Genomic DNA, 22,765 nt, shown 5'->3' on the forward strand with positions numbered 1-22,765 from the left:
AGATGCATAAATGAGTTCTTAACAAAGTCTAAAATAGACTGATGTATAAATTGTGAGTTTATTTTTTATAAGCTGTGTAAATACAACGTTTCTACTAAAACATTTAAACCAAAGGCCACACTGTATGAAGACAAGCTTCTTGATTTGGGCTGTTTTCATTTTTAGCCATTTGACGTTCTGCTCCTTTTGACTGAACAGATGAAGGTTCGCATGCCTACACAGGTGGGACTCTGCTAAGATCGATTTGCTTAAAGATACTCATTATATTTTTGCTGAATACTGGAGCGCACTTGTATCATTCAAGATTAAGTCTGGGTTATTTCTTTGATTAAGAACTGAATGTACTAGAGATACATTGATAATGAAGATTTTAGACAAATATTCACCAGCATTAATTCTGTTAGCAAGCTGAAAAATGTTGTAGATCTAATATCAAACAATAAACACGTGAGGTAAACATCAAGCCTCTCAGAAGAAAGACTTCATGCTCCTGCTTTTATAAAAACATAATTTGTTTGAAGAGTGGTCGTGTAATCTTTTACTCAACTATTACTTCCTTAATATAAAAAAGAGACAAAATGAGCTGAAGTGAAAAATCCACTGTTACACTCGGCAACCCTGAACATAACTCCTGAGATCTTGGTTTTGACACTTGTTTCTCCATGCCACCCTATAGAAAAAGATGAAACATATGGTAAGAAGGTTGAAACATATCTTCATTGTGTTATAGATACTTCAAATCCTTTGAGAGAACAAAATAGTTTATCAACACTTGAAATACAATTTAGAGACAGTTGCAAGTATTGCTGTTTAACTGGAGATATGTATACCAAGGACTTCACGTCTCCCCTAAGCCTTCACTAGGGCACAGAATGCTGAACACAAATGCTGAGTTTTGTGCAGTCCACAACAGCACTGCAAAGTGCAGTCCACATTTACTTAATTCCAAAACTAATTTCAAGATATGACAAGGTATTGGTATTGTGTGGAGATTCTTAAAGCCTCTAGAAATTCCCTAAAAAATAATTGAGTAGTAAAAGAGTAAGATTCTGAATCTGGTAAAATATTGTTTCTATATAAGGCACTGTTTAGCATGAATCTAGGTGGCTCAGAGGTTAAAGCATCTGCCTCCAATGAGGGAGACCCGGGTTCGATACCTGGGTCGGGAAGATCCCCTGGAGAAGGAAACGGTAACCCACTCCGGTATTCTTGCCTGGAGAATCCCATGGACGGAGAAGCCTGGCAGGCTACAGTCCACGGGGTCGCAAAGAGTCGGACACGACTGAGCGACGGAACGGAAAGCTGCAGTTTTACCATGGTCTTTGGGAATATTCCCTCACTTCTCTCATAACAGCGGGATGAATCAGCTCTACTGTTTAGTGCTTATCACATACTGTGCTCTATAACGGGAACTAAAGACTAAGATTAGTCTTATTCTAAAGACTAATCTACCCAGTGTTGTAGGTCCGTTATATTTCAAACACAAACATACAAAGAAATTCATAGAAAAGTGGTCAGATTTGCGGTGATCCAGAGTGGGGCTTGAGGGTGGGTGAGGGGTGAGGAACTGGACAAAGGCAGTGGAAGGTACTGCAGACTTCCGGTTATAAGACGATAGTAGGGATGTAAAGCACAACAGAGGAGAAGGCAATGGCAAGCCACTCCAGTACTCTTGCCTAGAAAATCCCATGGATGGAGGAGCCTGGTAGGCTGCAGTCCGTGGGGTCGCTAAGGGTTGGACACGACTGAGCGACTTCACTTTCACTTTCCACTTTCACACAATGGAGAAGGAAATGGCAACCCACACCAGTGTTCTTGCCTGGAGAATCCCAGGGAGGGGGGAGCCTGGTGGGCTTCCGTCTATGGGGTCACACAGAGTCGGACACGACTGAAGTGACTTAGCAGCAGCAGCAACGTACAACAGACCTTCCCTGGTGGCTCAGTGGCAAAAGATTGCAGCTGCAGTGCAGGAGACACAAGTTTGATCCCTGGGTCAGGAAGACCCGCTGGAGAAGTAAAATGGCAACCTACTCCAGTATTCTTGCCTAGGAAATCCCATGGACAGAGGAGCCTGGTGGGCTACAGTACATGGGGTCCTAAAGGAACTAAACAACAATAATACAGTATACAACATGATACATATAACTAACAATGCTATATGTTAGATGTATGTAAAGAATGTTGAGAGTAAATTTTAAGACTTCTCATCCCACACAGAATTTTTTTCTTCTATTTCTCTAATTTTGTATCCATATGAGATAATCGATGCTTACTAAACTTATGGTGATAATCATTTCATGATGACTATAAATCAAATCACTATGCTGTATCCCCTAAACTTTTACAGTGCTATATGTCAATTACATCTAAGTAAAACTGGAAAGGGGAAAAAAAACATACCATGCTCTAACACCTTGTGGATCACTGACAACCTTCTTTGCACTTGCCACAGCTTGAGTGATGTCATCTTTCAGCAAAGCTGAAAAAGAAGTGGTGAGAAGTGAAAACAATCTTCATAGAACTTTCATTTTAAGTTTAGGTTCAGTCAGCTTTCTCTTAGGCTGAGGAAAGAACAACTAATATTATTTTTTAAGAGTCCATGTATGTGTGTGAATATTGGAAGAAAACTCTTTCTTCATTCCATCTCCTTTGGTATGAAATAAAGCCCTCTGTTTCTCATTTACCAAAGTCAGTGGATGTTCAGGAACTATTAACTAATGTGATACAAGGGACTCTTTTTACTAGGCAGTGTAAAAACAAAACAAACAAGCAGAAACAGGTCTAGAGTTTTTTGCTCAGCAATTCTAATGGAAATTTATCATTAAAAAATCATAGTATGTACCCAAAGGTATGTGTATAAGATGTTTCATAGCAGTTAATATAAAAGGAGAAAATGGAAGCAGCCTAAGTGCTTAACAGTGAGAGACAGACTGAGGGACTCCCTGGTGGTCCAGTGGTTAAGAGTGCACTTTCCAGTGCAGGGGATGCTGGTTCAATCCCTGGTGGGGGAAGGAAGATGCCAAATGCTGCAAGGCAACTAAGCCTGCACATCCCGACTAGAGAGACGCCTGCATGGCACAGTGAAGATCCTGCCTGTGCAACTCAGACTTCACACGGCCAAAAATAAACAAAGAAATGTTAAGTAAAGAAGTGGATTGATAAATTAAAGAATATCTACGTAGTGCAAGTCTATTCATCTTAAAAAATAATAATGACTGGTATTTGTTAACAAAAATAGTTTTGTGTAATAAAGAGCAAATTGTGAAGCTGTAAATTTAGTACAATTTCTTTTATGTTGAAACACATTGCTTACATGTTTGTATGTGGATACAAATGTGCATAATATAGCTTTAATTCATTTACATGAGTGATGTAGATTCTGAAAGAAGATATGGATACCAAAAGTTAGCAGTGCTCACGCATCTTTTGGTAGTAAGAATTTCTATTCAGTGATCACAGATTAATCTATAATGTAAAAGATTTGTATAAACTAAATTAACTGGATACAAAATAACATTTTAAAGACTAATTTTTTATTAGGATTTTGAATATTTAAAAATATAGCTATCAGTTTTGCAATATTTCTTCAATATTTTATGCACTAAAGATTCATATGTTATTTCTACTTTAAAAGGAACTCAATAGAATATTTTTTCACCCCAATTACACAAATCTGTAGATTAGCTTGTTAGAATGATTATGCTTATATAGGCACTGGATTTTTTGAAGATGCAAACCAAAGAATTTAGAAATGAAATGTCATAATATTTCTAAATCAGTTTAAAATTACTCAACAAACAATCCCATATTTATGATATACATAAAATAAGTAAATATGACAAAATGTAAATAACTGTAAAAGTACACAATGAGCATATTGATGTTTATTATGCTAATATTTCTAATTTTCCAAATATTTAAAACATTTCACAATAAAAAGTAAAAGTTATATTTTAAAAAGACTACACATATTCCTCTTTTTTGGTTAACCACTAATACTTTTGTTTTTCAATAAAGGAGGGTACATTGAAAAAAAAAACAAATTCCCACACAACCAAATTATCCCTAAACCTCCACAAAGAAAGGAAGTAGGAGGCATGGCATTGTTCTCCACAAAGCGTCAACACGTCCAGTTATGATAAAGTGATAGGTCACTCCAGAAACTCTTGTGTGTTAGCAAACAGCAAACTTTTATGATACCAGCTCTTAAGGAATTATGAGGAGCAAAGTAAAGAGTTTCTGGAAGTTAAGATGGAGTTTTTCAAGGTCCCTGATGAGCCCTTCAAGACCTTTTTATTTCTATTGAATCTTGACCTAAAGGATCATTCCAGTTATCCCACAAGATGTTTATGGAAAAGCTTGAACGAACCTTTTGAAGCTTGAACAAACCTTTTGAATAACCCAACAGGTATAACCAGGTGAGTCCTGTGCCATCACTCCGCATTATCTTGTCTTACTGCTGCAGGGTATATGATAGGCATTAACTGCTCTTGGGGTTTTGCCATCATTACACCACCAGTGGCTATTGATTTGAAATATCCCATAATCAGTGCGTTTGTCTCCACGATTGTAGTTTGTAGCGTGTGTGTTGTAATTGCTTTCCCATCTGGCCAAACACATCCCTGAAAAAAAAAATTAGTAATAAACAGCAGCACGACATAACTTATACTTCACAGCATAATTAGTTCTATTTAATTCTACCTTACTAACAACTTATTTTATAAGTATAAGGATGTATTTTACTTGTAAAATATTTTAACACTTTTATGTTAAAGGGCCCTTAAGAGAATTCTTTTGTTAGCAAAACATTTGTTAATACTAAAGAAACAAGTAACATATTTTTTAAAATGTTAAAATAGATGTTTCCTTCATTGCTATTACTGTTTCCCTGCTCCCTTTGCTCACGTAAGATTCAGCCTAGAATAGATAAATCAACAGAGTTGTTGAGCAGATTTTGTCATTAGCGGTATATGTGTGAGCTAAGTTGCTTCAGTCGTGTCCGACTCTTTGCAACCCCATGGACTGTAGCCCACCAGGGTCTTCTGTCCATGGAATTTTCCATACAAGAATACTGGAGTGGGTGGCCATACCATCCTCTCAACCCAGGTCTCAAATCCACGTCTCTTGCATCTCCTGTATCAGCAGATGGTTTCTTTTTACTGAGCCATCTGGAAAGCCCAATTAGTGGCATATGCATATGCTAATGGAAAAATACTTTTATTAGGAAAAAAAATTTTTAAGTATTTTTTTCTGGGAGAAAAAAAAATTTCTTATGATACCTAAAGTTGAATTTGGATATCAAATTAGAATCCGAAGAGAGTCATAGAATAGGAAAGACCATGTCATCTATCCATCCTTCTAGCCAGTTACTCATAAAATAGTTATGGAGGAGAAATGTCTGAATTCAATCTGAAAAATATAGTGATGACTGACAAATATGGACTAAAATACACAGTCACTTTTCCTTAGGACACATCTTGAATTTTGTGGAAGAAAATGAAAAATAATTCAGCAACTAGAGTCAGAATAATAAAATGTCATTTCCTACTGCATTTCAGGAATCCTTATATAGATATTGATTGAGGGGAAATAGGTTCCTTTCGTCCCTGTTTTAAGAGTTCAATGAAATTTTTAAAAAGCTTTGCCCAACATCATGGCAGGGGGATTAAAAATGAGAAAAATACTGCCCTACTCAGGCTTGCAGAACTCAAGTTCCAAACTGGAAATGGCTAGAGTCAAATACCAAGGGCTTGACGGACATATCTCAGCTGCTGAAATATATCTTATAGTCAGCCTCCATATGCCAGCTGGCAAATTCAGTGGCTCTAGAGGAGTACAGTGGGACCGGGCATGCTTAGAATGGTATAGAATTTGACCTTCCATGCCTCATTCCTTCACCTGGTACATCTGATTCTAAAGGAACCATTGATGTTTTAACCACTGTGAATGTACAAAACCTCAAAGAAATAAGAAAAGTCCATTACACAACATCCCTTTTTATTATTCATCCTCTATTAGTATCTGTTCCACACCTGGCTCACTATTTGGAAGGAGGAAGAATAGTTAACTTACAGTTTGCCAGGCTGATGCCCTTATAGCCATCTAACTCAAGTTTTTCAGAGTTCTGGCAAGCTCACACCTCTGAAATTTCTTGCCCTGAACAGTGACAGAAAGGAGGAGAAGCCCCAGGATGAGGACAGCCTTCATGTTGACTGAGAAGCCAGACGTCCAGGCTGGACTTGGTATTTAATATCTTGCCACTTCCCTCTTCTCTGACGAGTTTGGGGGCTCCACCCTTGGTGACATGTGGAAAGCAGGGCCTGTGTTTTGGTCCACTGACCAAAGTTTTCTTCCTTATGTTTAAAGGAATATGCTGATATCCCAAGTATTAACCAGCAAGAAAATAATAAAATGAGATTTCTTAATGACCTTGCTCAGGAAGAACTGGGAATAGCACTCTAGCCCAAAGAAGAATTTCCTCCTATTTTATTACAAATTTGAGTAACTATAAAGAAAAAGATTACTGAATGAATGTTTTATCCAACTGAAAATGAACTCTAATCTTTCATTAAATTTTTTTTCATTAAATTTCTTTATGTGCTTTCACTGTGTTGTCTTCTTTTTCACATAAAATTATTTTATATATATTTTTCCACAGAAAAACATGACACACTGCCTGGTGTTCTGATAAGTATGTAGCACCACACCATGTTGTTCAACCAGATTCCTCTACTAACTTTTTTGGTGATTCATGGGGTCGCAAAGAGTTGGACATGACTGAGCGACTGAACTGAACTGAACTGATTGTAAATTCTTAATTAATAAATCAGTGTTTTACTATAAGCTCGTGTGAACAACATTCTTAACTCCTTTCTGACAATGCCTTACTTCACATTTCCATGTTAGAACATAAAGGGTCATTGTAAAGCAAAAGAACTTAACAGTAAAACTTACAGAAGGGTAACTGTATGTGCCACCCAAAAATCTTCCCCTTTGGTACAAGGATTATTTTGAGCTGAGGCAATTGAAAAGAATCAGATCCAAGAAAATTTCTCTGTTTTCCCTCTAGTTTCCTGAAAGCAGCACATAAATCTGTGCAGATATTAATCACCAACAAACCTTGACTCTCATCAGCCCCAAGACAGCACCAGAGGACTCAACAAAACAACCTTTACTGAGTAGCTAGAATCTTCCATTAGATTTTAATGTATTTATTATCATCCTACAATCTGCCAGCTTTGAAGCCTAGCATTCTTTTCCTCTGTTTTGTTGCTACTCTGGATTTTGTTCTTTGGTTAAGATAATCTGTAAGTCTAAGTTCTAGCCATGTTTTTGAGTTATGCCTACTAGCATTTCTCATAAGTATATATGAGATATACATGTTAATGTACTTGTTTACTTTTCTCTTGTTAATCTTTTGTTCAGTTCAGTTCCGTTCAGTTCAGTAGCTCAGTCGTGTCCGACTCTCTGCGACCCCATAAATCACAGCCACCAGGTCTCCCTGTCCATCACCAACTCCCGGAGTTCACTCAAACTCATGTCCACAGAGTCGGTGATGCAGAGACCCAAACAAAAACCTTAAAATGGCAAAAGGAAACATGTTTCTTCCTATACAGTTTCTAGTGATGAGGATGGACAGGGATAGGCTAGAACACGAGATATGGGATAATTGGCAACAGACCAGCAGAAGGTAAGAATTCTTACCATGTCAGTCTCCCAGCTCTCTGTCTATAGTGCACTCAAGAGAGGAGGATAAAAATTTCTCCTTCTCTGTTCCTTTCCAAATTCACACTGGCAGGAGAAAAATATTTGTGAAAATGGATCTTGAATCATGCCTCTTGAGAATTTGTCTTTGGTCATCAACACCTATGGTTATTGATTCTTAGCCTCCCAGAAAGAGTCATGCTTTCCTTTGTCTCTCTCATTTGTCATAGGGATGAAAAACGTTAAAATAAGAATCTCTATTTGTCTTGTTTTATGTACTGAGAACATTTGTAACCAGTGAGAATATTCCTTCTCATTCGTGCCACTTGAGGGGTGCAGGCTGTCTGTCAAGCTTGCCTCAGTAACTAGTTAGGACCCTAAGACATGAAGTAAAAGGCAATATTTTCTTTGTCTAACTAACCACACTGGGTCTCAGGAAAGTTTGTCTTTATAAAGACATAATAAGGGGCCTTTATTACTTCTACAAAATTAAGAGGGGAAGATCAGAGAACAAATGTCGAGAACTACAGATGGCACACAGCAAGTATAAAACTTATGTAAATATTGATAGCCAGGAAACTGCTTTGACAGAGGTCCAGGAAATGTACAGAAAGGCTTGACTTATTGTCCCTTACTCTGTAAGCAGACCCCACTAGGTCCAGACCTTTGTGTATTTGGGGACGGTACTTCACACACAAAAAATATTGAACTAATCTACAGACTATTAAAGAAAATAAAAAAGATTATAGTACTTATCCTAGATTTCTGATAACAGGCAAATATGTTCCTGACTTCCTTCTTAGATAAAACTTACAATTCTTAGTCCCTTGGAAATATTGATCTTATCATATCTTTGAAATGGAGCATCCATATGGTTGGCTAAAGCACCCTTGGGACTGGAAATTAAACAAACAAAAAGAGAGAGATTTTTAAAAAGCAAACTGCTACTTGATATTTCTGTAACTTCCATAACTGCCACAAATTGTATCCACAGCCCCCTTTATCTATTAAAGGCAAGTAATATTCTGCTTCTCTTCCTATCATATAAATCTTTCACCTTTTACTAAAAATTTCTGTGGAGAAGAATAATTCTGAGTTCAAGAAGGAGATGATATATGTATAATTACGGCTGATTTGTGTTGTACATCAGAAACCAACACAACATTGCAAAGCAATTTTCTCCCATTTAAAAATAAATGTTAAAAACAGGCAAGTAAAAACCTTAAAATGTCTTCACACAAATATTGGTAAAAGGCTTCAGCCATCTGAGTGGGTAAACTTATCTTGTTCTGTCTGCCAGAAACACCATTTATATCCAACTATTCTTGCTTACCTAAAGAAGGAAATGGCAACTCACTCTAGTATTCTTGCCAGAACTCTATGGACAGAGGAGCTGGGCAGGTTACTAAGTCCATGGGGTTGCAGACAGTTGTACACAAATTAGCGACTGAACAATAACAACAAATTCTTGCTTAATAGTTATAAGAACGTAACTATTCCCTTATATTCTTTTATAACTTCCGGCCAAAGTACAGGGGGAATGTTTTAGAATTTATAATCATTTGAAGGGAGTTAGCTTCTTGCCCTAGGAATTTACTGTGCTTAATTGCTCAGTTGTGTCTGACTTTTGCAACCCCATAGACTAAGGCCTGCCCTGCTTCTCTGTCCATGGGATTCTTCAGGCAAGAATACTGGAGTGGGTTGCCATGCTTTCCTGCAGGGGATCTTCCCAACCCAGGGATCGAACCCAGGCCTCCCGCATTGCAGGTAGATTCTTTACCCTCTGAGCCACCCAGGGATGCCATTGTTTAAATGAATATTCTTATGGTTCAAAATTATTTCTCATGAATTTACACTGCTCTGGGCCTCTGCCAGGTGATTTTTATCACGAGTTTTGTGTTTCTGAAAGAAGAGGGGAGTCTATATACCGATCTTCCTTGATTTACAGCTACATTCTGATACGGAGAAGGCAGTGGCACCCCACTCCAGTACTCTTGCCTGGAAAACCCCATGGATGGAGGAGCCTAGTAGGCTGCAGTCCATGGGGTCTCGAAGAGTGGGACACGAATGAGCGACTTAACTTTCACTTTTCACTTTCATGCATTGGAAAAGGAAATGGGAACCCACTCCAGTGTTCTTGCCTGGAAAATCCCAGGGAAGGGGGAGCCTGGTGGGCTGCCGTCTATGGGGTGGCACAGAGTCAGACACGACTGAAGCTACTTAGTAGCAGCAGCAGCAGCAATATTCTGATAAATCCATCATAAGTTAGATAATGTAAGTAAAAAATGCATTCCATACACCTAACCTACAAATCTCAGATATGCAGATGACACTACCCTTATGGCAGAAAGTGAAGAGGAACTCAAAAGCCTCTTGATGAAAGTGAAAGAGGAGAGTGAAAAGGTTGGCTTGAAGCTCAACATTCAGAAAACAAAGATCATGGCATCTGGTCCCATCACTTCATGGGAAATAGATGGAAAAACAGTGGAAACAGTGTCAGACTTTATTTTTTTGGGCTCCAAAATCACCGCAGATGCTGATTGCAGCCATGAAATTAAGACGCTTACTCCTTGGAAGGAAAGTTATGACCAACCTTGATAGTATATTGAAAAGCAGAGACATTACTTTGCCAACAAAGGTCCCTCTAGTCAAGGCTATGGTTTTTCCCGTGGTCATGTATGGATGTGAGAGTTGGACTGTGAAGAAAGCTGATCGCCAAAGAATTGATGCTTTTGAACTGTGGTGTTGGAGAAGACTCTTGAGAGTCCCTTGTACCGCAAGGAGATCCAACCAGTCCATTCTAGAGGAGATCGATCCTGGGTGTTCATTGGAAGGACTGATGCTAAAGCTGAAACTGTAATACTTTGGCCACCTCATGCGACGAGTTGACTCACTGGAAAAGACTCTGATGCTGGGAAAGGTTGGGGGCGGGAGGAGAAGGGGACGACCGAGAATGAGATGGCTGGATGGCATCACTGACTCTGTGGACATGAGTTTGAGTGAACTCCGGGAGTTGGTGATGAACAGGGAGGCCTGGCGTGCTGTGATCCATGGGGTCGGGGAGAGTCGGACACGACTGAGCGACTGAACTGAACTGAACCTACAAAACATCATAGTTCTGTCTCAGTTCAGTTCAGTTCAGTCGCTCAGTCGTGTCTGACTCTCCGCGACCCCATGGATCACAGCACGCCAGGCCTCCCTGTCCATCACCAACTCCCGGAGTTCACTCAAACTCATGTCCACAGAGTCGATGATGCCATCCAGCCATCTCATTCTCCGTCGTCCCCTTCTCCTCCCGCCCCCAACCTTTCCCAGCATCAGAGTCTTTTCCAGTGAGTCAACTCGTCGCATGAGGTGGCCAAAGTATTGCAGTTTCAGCTTCAGCATCAGTCCTTCCAATGAATACCCAGGATCGATCTCCTTTAGAATGGACTGGTTGGATCTCCTTGCAGTATAAGTGACTCTCAAGAGTCTTCTCCAACACCACAGTTCAAAAGCATCGATTCTTCGGCGATCAGCTTTCTTCACAGTCCAACTCTCACATCCATACATGACCACGGGAAAAACCATAGCCTTGACTAGAGGGACCTTTGTTGGCAAAGTAATGTCTCTGCTTTTTAATATACTATCTAGGCTGTCTACTATAACTCAAACCTCCCTGGGACACATACATTATCCTATGGTTCGGCAACAAAGCCTATTTTAGAATAAAGTGTTGAATATCTGATGTAATATATTGAATATGCTCTTGAAAGCAGAAGACAGAATGGTTGTCTGGGTACAGAATTGTTTTAAGTATATTGGTTGTTTACCTTTGTGAACAAAATATATACTAGCCCGGAACAAGATTACATTTCAAACTCCAAGTATATTTTCTACTGAATGCATACCACTTTCACACCATTGTAAAGTTGAAAAACCTTTAGCCATTGTGAAGTTGGGGACCTTCTGTACTGTAACAGCAAATACAGACACAGTGCTTTCCATGTTCCAGGCATTATTTTAAAAAGCTTAATATGTATTAACTCACTTAACTTCCCTTGAAAAAGGTATTGTCAACATTGGCATTTTATAGATGAGGAAACAGAAATTCACTGGAGTCCAGCTGTTTGCCCACAGCCCCTCTGGGAGTGAGTAAAAGGCCCCCCAGGCTGTCCACCTGCTTTTCCTGTAAGCTCTACCCAATTTTTCAGTAAAACTGCCTAATAAGGGCCCATCAAAATGCCTCTAATGGGCAGTTCATCAGAAAGCAGTTGGAATCTGTGGGAAATGGAAGGACAGACTTGATGTCAGAGAGCTCTATCAGCCATCCTTTTACTGTTGCTGTACATTTAGCATTCCATTTAAGTGGTTATACTAAGTTCCATAGAAGGAGGCGCCTACCTGTGTTTTTGTTTATAGGTTCTGTTTCGTGCAAGAAGCTGACAGGGCAGATAATCAAACCTTGTATTCATTGTGCTCATTGTTAGTAGGGTAATTCCCTGGCTCCACCAGAAAAATAGCTTCAGGGAGAAATCACAGTTCCCAGGAGCCATCAAATACTTGCAAATGTTGGAGTTTTACTTCCTCATCAAGAATGAGCCTCTCCAAAGAAACACGGGAAACTAAGCCTGCAAACTCCTGCAAGTATACACTGTCTGGAGTGAATCACTACTCGCTTAGTTAAGAAAACAGCTTTGAATAAGGATGGGAGGAGAAATGGGACCAGCGGGTGGTGGTGGAGATGGTGCTGGAAAGGAGTGGAAAGGTTAAATACCTGTCAGCGGAAATGTATTAATTCCATCTGCAGGGTTTTGTTGGTTTTTTTGGTTTTGGTTTCATTTTGGGTTTTTTTTTGGCAGATCTTTCTCTTAATTCTACAAGATGAGAATGCCCAGGTAGAGGACAGACTTTCTTTTTTTTTTTTTAATTTATTTTAATTGGAGGCTAATTATTTTACAGTATTGTATAGGTTTTGCAGTACAATGACATGAATCTGCCCCGGGTGTACATATGTTCCCCATCTTGAACCCCCCCTTTAACCTCCCTCCCCATATCATCCCTCTGCGTCATCCCAGTGCACCAGCCCCGAGCACCCTGTATCATGCATTGAACCTGGACTGGCGATTTGTTTCACATATGATAATATACTTGTTTCAATGCCATTCTCCCAAATCATTGCACTCTCACCCTTCTCCACAGAATCTAAAAGACTGTTCTATATATCTGTGTCTCTTTTGCTGTCTCATATACAGGGTTATCATTATCATCTTTCTAAATTCCATATATATGCGTTAGTATACTGTCTGATCCCATCACTTCATGGGAAATAGATGGGGAAACAGTGGAAACAGTGTCAGACTTTATTTTTTTGGGCTCCAAAATCACTGCGGATGCTGATCGCAGCCATGAAATTAAAAGACGCTTACTCCTTGGAAGGAAAGTTATGACCAACCTAGACAGCATATTAAAAAGCAGAGACATTACTTTGCCAGCCAAGGTCTGTCTAGTCAAGGCTATGGTTTTCGCAGTGGTCATGTATGGATGTGAGAGTTGGACCATGAAGAAAGCTGATCACCAAAGAATTGATGCTTTTGAACTGCGGTGTTGGAGAAGACTCTTGAGAGTCTCTTGGACAGCAAGGAGATCCAACCAGTCCATTCTAAAGGAGATCAGTCCTGGGTGTTCATTGGAAGGACTGATGCTAAAGTTGAAGCTCCAATACTTTGGCCACCTCATGCAAAGAGTTGATTCACTGGAAAAGACTCTGCTGCTGGGAGGGATTGGGGGCAGGAGGAGAAGGGGATGACAGAGAATGAGATGGCTGGATGGCATCACCCGACTCGATGGACATGAATTTGAGTGGACTCCAGGAGTTGGTGATGGACAGGGAGGCCTGGAGTGCTGGGATTCATGGGGTCGCAAAGAGTCAGACATGACTGAGTGACTGAACTGAACTGATACTGTCTTACCTTAGTTTCCAGAGTCACTTGTGACTCACTTGGGTGCCTGTCTCTGGAAGTTCCTCTTCCACTTTGTGAACCAACAGGGACTTCCCTGTTGTGGAATGATTAACACTCCACAGTCCCATTGCATGGGGCCCAGTTTTGATCCTTGGTCAGAGAACTAGATTCCAAAGATGCAACTGAAAAAAAAAAAAAAAAGATCCCAAGTATTGCAACTGAAGATCCCACACGCCCCAGTGAAGGTCAGAGATCCCAAGGGCTACAACAAAGACCCAGCATGGTATAAATAAACAAATAAAACAACAACAATAGGAAAGAAAACCAAGCTCATGGATATGGAGAACAGATGGATGGTTGCCAGAAGTGGGGGAAGGGGGTAGGGGTGGGCAGTGGGAGAAAAAGTGAAGGAGTTCCAAAAGTAGTAACTTCCAGTTATAAAACAAGTCATGGGGATATGAAGTACAGCACAGTGACTATAGTTACTCTATTGCACATTTAAATTTGTTGAAAGTACGTTTAACATCCTCATCAAACACAAAAAAACGCTTTTTTTTCTTTCTTTTTTAAAAAACTTTTTGTTAGAAAACTGAAATTTACATTGTGTTTATATCACTCACTGAGTACATGGCATTTAAAAACAACATAATTACAGAAAGATAACAAAAATACAAAGTCTTAAAACCTATGGGATATGGAAAACATTATCCACTGAGGCCTTAAATGTAGTAGACTTTACATAAAAAGGAAAAGCAGTGAGTATACAAGTATATAGCCAGTTTAAGAAGTTAACAAAATAAACAGAATAATCATAAAAAAAGAAAGCAACTAATACATACCAGGTATTAATGCAATAAAAATAAAGATAAAATTGAGAGGCTCAGCAGAGTCAAAGCTGCCTTAAAAAGCTTCTCTAAAAAGGGAAACATCAGGTAACAATAATCAACAAGAAAAATCTTGCAAATAAACAATACTCAAAAAAGGAATTACTCATAGAAGCATTAAGAATATAAATGACAGAAACTACTTTATGCCTATACATTCGAAGGTTAGTTGTCTTGTATACAAGGTTATCATTACCATCATTCTAAATTCCACATATATGCGTTAGTATACTGTATTGGTGTTTTTCTTTCTGGCTTATTTCACTCTGTATAATAGGCTCCAGTTTCATCCACCTCATTAGAACTGATTCAAACGTGTTCTTTTTAATTGCTGAGTAATACTCCATTGTGTATATGTACCACAGCTTTCTTATCCATTCGTCTGCAGATGGACATCTAGGTTGCTTCCATGTCCTGGCTATTATAAACAGTGCTGCGATGAACATTGGAGTACACGTGTCTCTTTCAATTCTGGTTTCCTCAATGTGTATGCCCAGGAGTGCGATTGCTGGGGCGTATGGCAGTTCTATTTCCAGTTTTTTTAAGGAATCTCCACACTGTTCTCCATATTGGCTGTACTAGTTTGCATTCCCACCGATGGTGTAAGAGGGTTCCCTTTTCTCCATACCCTCTCCAGCATTTATTGCTTGTAGACTTTTGGATAGCAGCCATTCTGACTGGCATGAAATACAACACAGAAATACAAAGGATCATAAGAGACTACTATCAGCAATTATATGCCAATAAAATGGACAACTTGGAAGAAATGGACAAATTCTTAGAAAAGTACAACTTTCCAAAACTGAACCAGGAAGAAATAGAAAATCTTAATAGACCCATCACATGCACAGAAATTGAAACTGTAATCAGAAATCTTCCAGCAAAGAAAAGCCCAGGTCCAGACAGCTTCACTGCTGAATTCTACCAAAAATTTAGAGAAGAGCTAACACCTATCCTACTCAAACTCTTTTAGAAAATTGCAGAGGAAGGTAAAATTCCAGACTCATTCTATGAGGCCAGTTCAGTCCAGTTCAGTCGCTCAGTCGTGTCCGACTCTCCGCGACCCCATGAATCACAGCACACCAGGCCTCCCTGTCCATCACCAACTCCCGGAGTTCACTCAAACTCATGTCCACAGAGTCAGTGATGCCATCCAGCCATCTCATTCTCGGTCGTCCCCTTCTCCTCCCGCCCCCAACCTTTCCCAGCATCAGAGTCTTTTCCAGTGAGTCAACTCGTCGCATGAGGTGGCCAAAGTATTACAGTTTCAGCTTTAGCATCAGTCCTTCCAATGAACACCCAGGATCGATCTCCTCTAGAATGGACTGGTTGGATCTCCTTGCGGTACAAGGGACTCTCAAGAGTCTTCTCCAACACCACAGTTCAAAAGCATCAATTCTTTGGCGATCAGCTTTCTTCACAGTCCAACTCTCACATCCATACATGACCATGGGAAAAACCATAGCCTTGACTAGATGGACCTTTGTTGGCAAAGTAATGTCTCTGCTTTTTAATATATTATCAAGGTTGGTCATAACTTTCCTTCCAAGGAGTAAGCGTCTTTTAATTTCCTGGCTGCAATCAGCATCTGCAGTGATTTTGGAGCCCAAAAGAATAAAGTCTGACACTGTTTCCACTGTTTTCCCATCTATTTCCCATGAAGTGATGGGACCAGATGCCATGATCTTTGAGGCCACCATCACCCTAATACCAAAACCTGACAAAGATGCCACAAAAAAAGAAAACAACAGGTCAATATCACTGATGAACATAAATGCAACAATCCTTAACAAAATTCTAGCAATCAGAATCCAACAACACATTAAAAAGATCATACATCATGACCAAGTGGACTTTATCCCAGGAATGAAAGGATTCTTCAATATTCACAAATTAATCAATGTAATACACCACATTAACAAAATGAAAAATAAAAATCATATGATTATCTCAATAGATGCAGAGAAAGCCTTTGACAAAATTCAATAGCCATTTATGATAAAAACATTCCAGAAGGCAGGAATAGAAGGAACATCAGTTCAGTTCAGTTCAGTCGCTCAGTTGTGTCCGACTCTTTGTGACTCCATGAATCACAGCATGCCAGGCCTCTCTGTCCATCACCAACTCCAGGAGTTCACTCAAACTGATCTCCATTGAGTCGGTGATGCCATCCAGCCATCTCATTCTCTGTTGTCCCCTTTACCTCCTGCCCCCAATCCCTCCCAGCGTCAGAGTCTTTTCCAGTGAGTCAACTCTTCGCATGAAGTGGCCAAAGTATTGGAGCTTCAGCTTTAGCATCAAGCTATATATGACAAACCCACAGCAAACATTATCCTCAATGGTGAAAAATTGAAAGCATTTCCCCTAAGGTCTGGAACAAGACAAGGGTGCCTACTCTCACCACTACTATTCAACAGTTTTGGAAGTTTTGGCCACAGCAATCAGAGCAGAAAAAGACATAAAAGGAATCCAGATCGGAAAAGAAGAAGTAAAAACTCTCACTGTTTGCAGATGACATGATCCTCTACACAGAAAACCCTAAAGACTCCACCAGAAAATTACTAGAGCTAATCAATGAATATAGTAATGTTGCAGGATATAAAATCAACACAGAGAAATCTCTTGCATTCTTATACACTAATAATGAGAAAATAAAAAGAGAAATTAAGGAAACAATTCCATTCACCGTTACAATGAAAATAATTAAATACTTAGGAATATATCTACCTAAAGGAACAAAAGACATATATATATAAAACTATAAAACACTGGTGAAAGAAATCAAAGAGGACACTAATAGATGGAGAAATATACAGTGTTCATGGATCAGAAGAATCAATATAGTGAAAATGAGTATACTACCCAAAGCAATCTATACATTCAATGCAATACCTATCAAACTACCAATGGTATTTTTCACAGAGCTAGAACAAATAACTTCACAATTTGTATGGAAATACAAAAAACCTCGAATAGCCAAAGCAATCTTGAGGAAGAAGAATGGAACTGGGGGAATCAACCTGCCAGACTTCAGGCTCTACTACAAAGCCACAGTCATCAAGACAGTATGGTACTGGCATAAAGACAGAAATATAGATCAGTGGAACAAAATAGAAAGCCCAGAGATAAATCCATGCACCTATGGACACCTTATCTTTGACAAGGGAGGCAAGAATATTCAATGGAGAAAAGACAATCTCTTTAACAAGTGGTGCTGGGAAAATTGGTCAACCATTTGTAAAAGAATGAAACTAGAACACTCCCTAACACCATATACAAAAATAAACTCAAAATGGATTAAAGATCTAAATGTAAGACCAGAAATTATAAAACTCCTAGAAGAGAACATAGGCAAAACACTCCCTGACATAAATCCCAGCAGGATCCTCCATGACCCACCTCCCAGAATATTGGAAATAAAAGCAAAAATAAACAAATGGGACCTAATTAAAATCAAAAGCTTCTGTACAGCAAAGGAAACTATAAGCAAGGTGAAAAGACAGCCTTCAGAATGGGAGAAAATAATAGCAAATGAAGCAACTGACAAAGAATTAATCTCAAAAATATACAAGCAACTCCTGCAGCTCAATTCCAGAAAAATAAAAGACACAATAAAAAAATGGGCTAAAGAACTCAACAGACATTTCCCCAAAGAAGGCATACAGATGGCTAACAAACACGTGAAAAGATTCTCAACATCCCTCATAATCAGAGAAATGCAAATCAAAACCACAATGAGTTACAATTTCACTCCAGCCAGAATGGCTGCTATTCAAAAAAGATACTTTTGTACCTAACTTTGGCAATGTGTGACTACTATAATGACCAAACCTGGTTTACCAAGAGAAACTGGGACAAACCTTTTGCCAAAACCTATCCAATTGTAGGTACCTATACAAGGCAAATTGCTTCAGTCATAGAGGCTAAATCTGTCTGCAGCCTCTCTCTGCCCCTGATACAAGGCCCATTGATTCATTAAGACCCCTTGTTTATGAGTACTCATCATGGACTAACTACAAATGCTTTGTTTATTTACTTCAAATTTTAAGAAACTCTAATTGATCACAAACTTGTATGCCAGGTCTAACTAAAATCCAGTTAGCCATTGTTGGGGCACAGGGTAATAAGGCAAGAGAGTTCCAGAAAAACATCTACCTTTGCTTTATTGACTATGCCAAATGCTTTGACTGTGTGGATCACAACCATCTGTGGAAAATTCTGAAAGACATGGGAATACCAGACCACTTGACCTGCCTCTTGAGAAATCTGTATGCAGGTCAAGAAGCAACAGTTAGAACTGGACATGGAACAGTAGACTTGTTCCAAATAAGGAAAGGAGTAGGTCAAGTTTGTATATTGTCATCCTGCTTATTTAACTTATATGCAGAGTACATCATGAGAAACACTGGGCTTGATGAAGCACAAGCTGGAATCAAGACTGCTGGGAGAAATATCAATAACCTCAGATATGCAGATGACTCCACACTTATGGCAGAAAGTGAAGAGGAACTAAAGAACCTCTTGATGAAAGTGAAAGAGGAGAGTGAAAAGTTGGCTTAAAAATCAGTATTAAAAAAACTAAGATCATGGCTTCTGGTCTCATCACTTCATGGCAAATAGATGGGGAAACAGTGGAAACAGTGACAGACTTTATTTTGGCGGGGGCTCCAAAATCACTGCAGATGGTGATTGCAGCCATGAAATTAAAAGACGCTTGCTCCTTGGGAGAAAAGCTATGACCAACCTAGACAGCATATTCAAAACACAGACATTACTTTGCCAACAAAGGTCCATCTAGTCAAAGTCTGATTTTTCCAGTAATCATGTGTGGATGTGAGAGTTAGACTATAAAGAAAGCTGAGCACTGAAGAATTGATGCTTTTGAACTGTGGGGTTGGAGAAGACTCTTGAGAGTCCCTTGGACAGCAAAGAGATCCAACCAGTCCATCCTAAAGGAAACCAGTCCTGAATATTCCTTGGAAGGACTGATGCTGAAGCTGAAACTCCAATACTTTGGCCACCTGATGTGAAGAACTGACTCATTGGAAAAAACCCTGATGCTGGGAAAGATTGAGGGATGACAGAGGATGAGATGGTTGGATGGCATCACTGACTCAATGGACATGAGTTTGAGTAGACGCCAGGAGTTGGTGATGGACAGGGAGGCCTGGCGTGCTGCAGTCCATGGGTTCACAAAGAGTAGGACATGACTGAGTGACTGAACTGAACTGAATCCTTTCCAGGGCTAAGTGAGGCAGAATAGGGAGTCTCTTTGCAGGCAGGCCATTCCTCTCAATGTGGAAGTAATTTTTTTAAAGAGAGAGAACTGTGCACATGGATATATCCCTTCAGTCTATGAAATACTCTGCAGAGCTCTAAGATTTACATTTATTAGTATTTGAAAAAACATGGGGGGGTTAAAGTAGCTGATTCTCAGGGCTTAATATCAACTTCGGGGGGGCTATAGAAAAATCTTTTTAAAAGTCAATACCTCCAGTAGTTCTGCAGGTGGTCCATAAAGAAATTGAGTAATTGCCTCTCTTTTGTCTTGAAATATGATCTAACAGATCTTAAACACCACCCTTTCCCAACTATGAGCTTCATAACAACTTATGCTCCAAGAACTACAGTGCCTCTGCTTGGCTCACCTTGCTTGAAAAAGAACAAAAATTTTAAAAGCAAGCTGGAGGTGGACGATGGCTTGAGGGTGAGACAGGCATGGCACAAGGGACAGGAACACCATTCCCGGCCTCACCCACAGGCTGAACACTAGCTCCTTGTCTTCCTTGAAGCATGTACCCTTCCCAAACACACAAACGCCCACAGAAAATTTATCTGGAACAAAGGCAATGAGGCTTGGGCTTTTCTGAAGAATGACAGTCAAGTCCCTGGATTTCTAAGGCTGCCATGTGAATTCTCAGACAAGCATCTTTCATTGTTGCTGTTGTTATAGTCACTGAGTCGTGTCTGACTCTTTCATGACCCCATGATCTGTAGCCCACCAGGCTCCTCAATCTGTGGGATTTCCCACTCAAGAACACTGGACTGGCTTGCCATTCCTTCTCCAGGCAATCTTCCTGATCTAGGGATCGAATTCTTTACCACTGAGCCAACAGAGAAACTTCCATTTTTTATTAAGCCTCCATCATTTAATGACATGCTCAGTTTTACCTATAAGTCATGGACTTGGAACATTTTCCTTGAGAGATCACACATGCAAGAAAAATATTCGAATTTAAATTGTCACCTCCCTGCCCATAATTCAAGGATTCTAACTTGTGGCAAGACACCTCAGCGTGCTGCTCCAGAATGACTAGAACTTAAACAAATTTTCTCACTTGAAAATCAGAATGTTCTCTCAAGCAGAACTTGAAAGAAAAGGAACTGCACAGGGTTTAATTACTTTCCTGTGTCCACACAGGGTGGCTAAAGCGAGGGGAGGGTACACACACTAGGCAACAAGCAGACCTGTGGCTGCTGAAGACAGAGGAGCATCCAAAGTAAGCCTTGTTGCTTAAAAAGATCAAAACCAACTCTCCTGGATAAAGGAACTCTCTGCCAGACACAAAGCCAAAACCCAACTTCTTATGAAGTTTATAGAATCCTGATGTTTTCTGTGTGCAAACTTTTCAAAATGGAATTTCACCTTTCTCAGAAAGTAGAAGAGGAGATTTCAGAGTTCAGCAGCCACCAAGTGAGTAACAAGTAACTTTGGAAACTGTCACTAAAATCAGAGGGTCTGTCTTCTGCTTGGTCATTCTCACCTTGTAGAATTAAAGAGAAAGATCTGCCAAAAAAACAAACCAAAATGACACCAAAACCTGAAAAACCCTCCAAAACCCCCAAACTGATAAAAATTAAAAACCAAAAAACTGTGCAGATAGAATTAATACATTTGTCCTAACAACTATTTATCCTGCCCAATCCTTTCCAGCACCATCTCCACCACTACCTCATGTCCTTATTTCTCCCCCCATCCTTATTCAAAGCTGTTTTCTTAATCAAGCCCCGAATTAAGCAAGTAGTGATTCATACCAGGCAAATGTATACTTTCAAGAATTTGCATACTTAGTTTCCTGTGTTTCTTTGGAGAGGCTCATTCTTGATGAGGAAGTAAAACTCCAGCCTGTGCAAGTATTTGGTGGCTACTGGGAACTGTGACTTCTCCCTGAAGCTATTTTTCTGGTGGAGCCAGGGAATTACCCTACTAACAATGAGTACAATGAACACAAGGTTTGATTATCTGCTGTGTCAGCTTCTTGCAAGAAACAGAACCTATAATCAAAAGCACAGGTAGGCCTCTCCTTCTATGTAACTTAGTATGACCACTTAAAGGGAATGCTAAGTGAATAGCAACAACAGAAGGATGATACAGCACTCTGACATCAAGCCTGTCCTTCCATTTCCCACAGATCCCAACTCTACTAACTGGCCTGCTTTCAGATGAACTTCCTGTTAGAGGCACTCTGCTGCTGCTGCTAAGTCACTTCAGTCGTGTCCGACTCTGTGTGACCCCATAGACGGAAGCCCACCAGGCTCCCCCGTCCCTGGGACTCTCCAGGCAAGAACACTGGAGTGGGTTGCCATTACTCTAATGGGCCTTTAATAGGTAGTTTTACTGAAGTGTTGGGTAGCGCTATAGGAAAAGCAGGTGGACAGGCAGGGTAGCCTTTTACTCACTCCCAGAGGGGCTGTGGGCAAACTGCTGGACTTCAGTGAATTTTGTTTACTCATCTATAAAATGCCAATGTTGACAATACCTTTTTCAAGGGAAGTTAAGTGAGTTAATACATATTAAGCTTTTTAGAATAATGCCTGGGACATAGCAAGCACTGAGTCTGTATTTGCTGTTACAGTACAGAAGGTCTGCCAACTTCAACATGGCTTATGGTTTTTCAGCTTTACAGTGCTGTAAAAGTGTTATGCATTCAGTAGAAAATATACTTGGAGTTTGAAATGTGATCTTTTCCCAGGCTAGTGTTACCTTTTGTTTACAAGGGTAAACAACCAATATACTTAAAACAATTCTGTACCCAGACAACCATTCTCTCTTCTATTTCAAGAGCATATTCAATATTGCATGAAATATTCAACACTTTATTCTAAAACAGGCTTTGTGTCAGATGATTTTGCCTGATTGTACGCTAGTGAATGTGTCCCAGGGAGGTTTAAGGAATGCTAGGCAAAACTACTGGAGAAGGACATGGCAGCCCACTCCAGCATTCTTGCCTTGAG

General features: G+C 39.8%; 2 pseudogenes; one reads left to right on the forward strand and one right to left on the reverse strand.

Annotated features, from left to right (window-relative positions):
• Window positions 1–603: 603 nt before the first annotated feature.
• LOC129535842 (lysozyme C, milk isozyme-like) lies at window positions 604–6,207 on the reverse strand (annotated as a pseudogene).
• A 2,517-nt stretch (window positions 6,208–8,724) lies between these two features.
• On the forward strand, window positions 8,725–8,829 carry LOC129537349 (U5 spliceosomal RNA; annotated as a pseudogene).
• The last annotated feature ends 13,936 nt before the right edge of the window (window positions 8,830–22,765 follow it).

This window comes from Moschus berezovskii, chromosome 6, assembly GCF_049115385.1.
Source record: "Moschus berezovskii isolate FMDL1 chromosome 6, NW_MosBer_1.0, whole genome shotgun sequence".
Classification (NCBI taxonomy): Eukaryota; Metazoa; Chordata; class Mammalia; order Artiodactyla; family Moschidae; genus Moschus; species Moschus berezovskii.